Source organism: Vicugna pacos, chromosome 2, assembly GCF_048564905.1.
Source record: "Vicugna pacos chromosome 2, VicPac4, whole genome shotgun sequence".
Taxonomy (NCBI): Eukaryota; Metazoa; Chordata; class Mammalia; order Artiodactyla; family Camelidae; genus Vicugna; species Vicugna pacos.
In genome coordinates this window covers 108,057,091-108,061,336 of record NC_132988.1, presented here as the reverse complement: position 1 = coordinate 108,061,336, position 4,246 = coordinate 108,057,091, and the positions used below count along the sequence as shown (strand labels likewise).

Below are 4,246 nucleotides of genomic sequence, written 5' to 3'. Positions count from 1 at the left end.
CTCTGCCTTTACCCTTGAATTTGACTACCTGTGATAGCTACTGATCCTTCTTAAAATGACTGGAAGACGCCTTTAAGCTGTTGATCCTAGTAATAAACATTTCTTGGGAACTTGGGTAAGCAGAGCTATGCTCATGGTGCCTCACGTGGCACTGTGTACATAAATGTATTCTCTCAAGGACCATATGTAGGCAGTCCTCTTACTATCCTCATTTTATAGGGAAGAAGATGGATGCTGCAGAATGTTATTTCTTGAAATTTAACAACTGATAAGCAGCAGTGTTGGGATTCAAACCCATATCTGAATGCAAATCTCAAACCCTGACCCTCTGGTCTGCTGCTTCCCTTCTGTTGTAAGTGTACACCAAGATAGATGTTGAAGTGATCTGGGAGCTACAGAGGCCTGAGCATCCAGGTGAGGGACTGCAGTGGGACCCCACTAAGTGGTGGAAGAGGCGAAGGATCCTTGTTTCTCTACACATTACACATACTTGACATATCTGCCGGAGGGTCAGCATTTTACAAAGACCACCTTGGCTTCTAGTTGTAAGTTCTGTGTTACTCATGATGATCTTCATAATTTCTGAATGATGGTCTCTAATCCGCACTGTCATTACCAGTCACAACTGACATGTGTGTTGGACTCTCTACAGGAAATGTAGTCTTCCAGTGCCTTCTCTCCCTGAGATGGGGTCATTCATTTTGCAGGGGGAAGAGCAGGAGTTCCGAGAAGCTGATTGACCTTCCAGAGCAAAATCTTTGAAGTCAGGCTGGCATGGAGTCACACAACAGCCGGATGGTTCACTTTGGGCAGGCAACTCGGTTTCTCTGATCGTCAACTCTGTCAATGAAAGACCAGTGACTTTGCAAGGCGTTGTGCTTAGTACTTGAGAAATGATTCACACGCAGAAGTGCTAACTGATTTCAGTTTAACTCACACACACACATGTGCACACATGCAAACACACATACTCAGGACAGATCAAGGTTTCAAAGCCAGATCTTTGAACTTCAGATCCCCTCCTTTTACCACTGCTACATTCTTTCTTTAAACCAAGAAGCTGCCCAATGTCTATTTTTATACAAAGCAAGTGGTTCAGAATAACATGTAAATATAATGATGGGTCCTACTTTTGTGTTACTTCTTCTTCCCAAATCTTAAATAGTTTCTCCATGAGGTTCAGACTGAGAGAACAATCCATACATACAAATTCTAGCTCTTGAAAAGCATTTATAGTTTCTTGATCTCAGAGCTGACAGAGATCTCAAAGACAAATTGATACATTTCATGTTACAGAAGAAAGAACTGAAATTCATACAGATGGAGTGACTTGCCTAGATCCCAGTTTCACCTTTTGAAATGCACAACTAAATTGTTTAAAATTTCTAGGTTATTGTCACATGTATTAAATGGACCGCTTTTTCTTTTCTTTCTTCTGGCATTATTTATGAAATTTACCTGTGATAAAAATGCTTTGGCTTCATTATACCTACACATATTAATGCATCTGAAGGAAATTTTATATTCAGGCCCTATTAGCGCACAATGTAAATTGGAAACAGACTCTAAATGGCCCACTACTAAATTTTTTAAAAACATGATAGGCCCACTGGAAGCAGCCAGCTGCACTGACATTCTTCCTAGGGCAAAGGGAAAAGCAACACTGAGGAAAAATGTCTTGACTCCTGGCTTGGTGTTCCTCCATCACCAGATGTATTGACCTGCAAGAGAAGTCAGTGGCTGTTTTGCCCCAGTCAATATTAATTTCTAGGTTCAATAAATCCTGGTAATGAATGGAGAATGTGAGTCAATAAATGCTCATTAGATGTGCTCACAAAATGTGCCATGTATAAAAGAAGAAAATAATCATCAGTCAACCTTATCAATGTTTAAATATTGTTACTGACATCTTGTGAACACTTTTTTCCTTTCTTTGTTTTTCTTTGGAAGTGATGTAGATTTTTTTTTGATCACTTAGAAAGTTAAAGCTGCTTCCTATCTAATGGTTACCTCTGTCTCCCAATGGCCTTTCCTACAATCACGTGTTGCTGTTCTCTGGATGGGGCCAGCAGCCCTATGGAAGGAGGATAGGAGCTCATTCTGCAAATAGATTTTGCTAAGCTAGTGGCTCCACCCTCTTCACCCATAATGGAGGTAGCAAATGGGCAGCAAGAACAGGTAACAGTGCTTCTGGGTACAAATCCAAAGGAACTGAAATCTGGATCTGGGAGAGATATCTGCTCTCCCATGGTCATTCCAGCAACTGTCATGATCACCAAAGTATGGAAACAGATGTCTACCCACAGATGCATGGATAAAGCAAATGTGGTATGTAACACACAATGGAATATTATTCAGCCATGGTTAACAAAGAAAGACTGCTGTTTGCAATAACATGGATAAATCTGGAGGGCATTCTGCTAAGTGAAATAAACCAGAAACAGAGAGATACATCTGCACGGTCTCACTGAGATGTGGAATCTGGAAAAGCTGAATTCATGGAAACTGAGAGTAGACTGGTGGATTCCAAGGAATGGGAATTAGAGAGATGTTGATCAAAGACTACAGACTTTAATTTATAAGATAAAGAAATTCTGGGGATCTAGGGCACAGCATAGTGAAGATAGTTAACAACACTGTATTGTGCAGGTGAAATTTCTTAAGAGGATAGATCTTAAATTTTCTATCACACATGCTCACACACACACACAATGGTAACTCTGTAAAGGTGATAGAGAAGTTATTTAGCTTGATATGGTGATCCTTCCACAATGTATACATATCTCAAAACACCAGGTTGTGTACCTTAAATACATACAATTTTATATCAAAGATATGTCAATATAATTTAAAAAAAAAGAACAGACGCATGATCACGTTTGGCAAAGCTTCTCATGTAAAGCAGCACACACACGTCTTCCATAAGCATATGTCTAGAAGATATGAAGAAAACTTGGTGGAAAAAAATAATCAGTAAATGATACCCTTTACTGTAAACCTACAAGTCCATATACCAATCCAGGTACTTTGCCAGACATTTTATGTACATTATTTCTAAACTTTAAAAACAATTCAAGGTATCTCCAATTAGGAAATTACAGCTAAGTCAGCTTAATAACTTTTTTTCTTCAGAACTGCTATTTCATGAAATTCCAAAGCCCTGTTTCTTTCCACAGTATTCTTCTGCTTCTTTAAAAGCAAGAGTTCAAGTTGAGAGAGAATAAAGTCCTTGAAAAGGTGACGGTATGCTATTAGATAAGTCGTATTTTTAAATATCTACATTGCCGGGAAATTTTTACAGCCTGTATCAAGTAAATTTTTTAAATCACTAAGATATCATGTTACTGATTATGTAAAACAAAAAAAAATCTTTTTTAAAAGAGTTGAATTAAAAAAAAACTCTATTGGTTAATTTTATTCCAAAATAAAACCTCATTTTATAAACCAACAAAATTTATATTTCCTCTGAATCATTGGCTAAATTACTGATGACATTTGAACAATGGGAGGAGGACAGAGAAGGAGATATAGAAACCATTTTCACTATGTCATTTACATTGAACTATAGAAAAGAATGCACTTACAAAAAAAAAGTTTCTGTGTTTTCAGTCCAGTCATGATCATGTTAAACAGATATGGCACACATTTTGTGTTAAATTTTCAAAATCATGTTTCAAATAAGAGTCGTGAAGGAATATTTCCTGAGGCCTACCCACAATATAAAACAGGTTTTGTGCACATACTTCCAAAGTAACTGACAAAACTAATGAGCTCAACCATACGAAATAAGCTCGGAGAAGCTGCACTCGAGGTGCAATGGTATCACTAAATCATCCCAACCAGTCAGTAAATGAGCTCAGCTATCCAAAAACCTGCTAAATGGTCTTCATCTTGTGTGCATGAATGTTATTTCATGTGGTTCTAATGTAGGAGTGGTTGGGGAGAGAGATCTCTTTCTGAGAGTGTTCTGTCTTCTATTCTCATTTAGGAATTTGATCAGTGAGAAAATGTGTATGAGAGTGGTTGGTGGGGAGGTGGGGGGCGGTGGGAAGAGAACACTTTCATGCCGGAAAGAAAGAAATTTAGACATCAGATCATGAAGCTGTTTTCTCAGGGAAAGAGGACATAGTACAAGGATTCATTAGACAAGACGTGAGTTCATTTACTCTGCTCTCTTTGTTCTCCCAGAGACCTATTTCAGCGCATTTACCTAAAGTGGGTTCTTTGGTGCTAGATTCCAAACCTC

The 4,246-nt window shown here is 38.3% G+C and overlaps 1 long non-coding RNA gene across 1 annotated transcript; it reads left to right on the top strand.

The window, feature by feature from the left end:
- The first annotated feature begins 244 nt into the window (after nt 1–244).
- LOC140700577 (uncharacterized) lies at nt 245–1,129 on the top strand. Its single transcript, XR_012078984.1, has 2 exons — nt 245–414; nt 708–1,129. It is a non-coding gene; the product is annotated as an uncharacterized lncRNA (long non-coding RNA).
- Nucleotides 1,130–4,246: the final 3,117 nt, after the last annotated feature.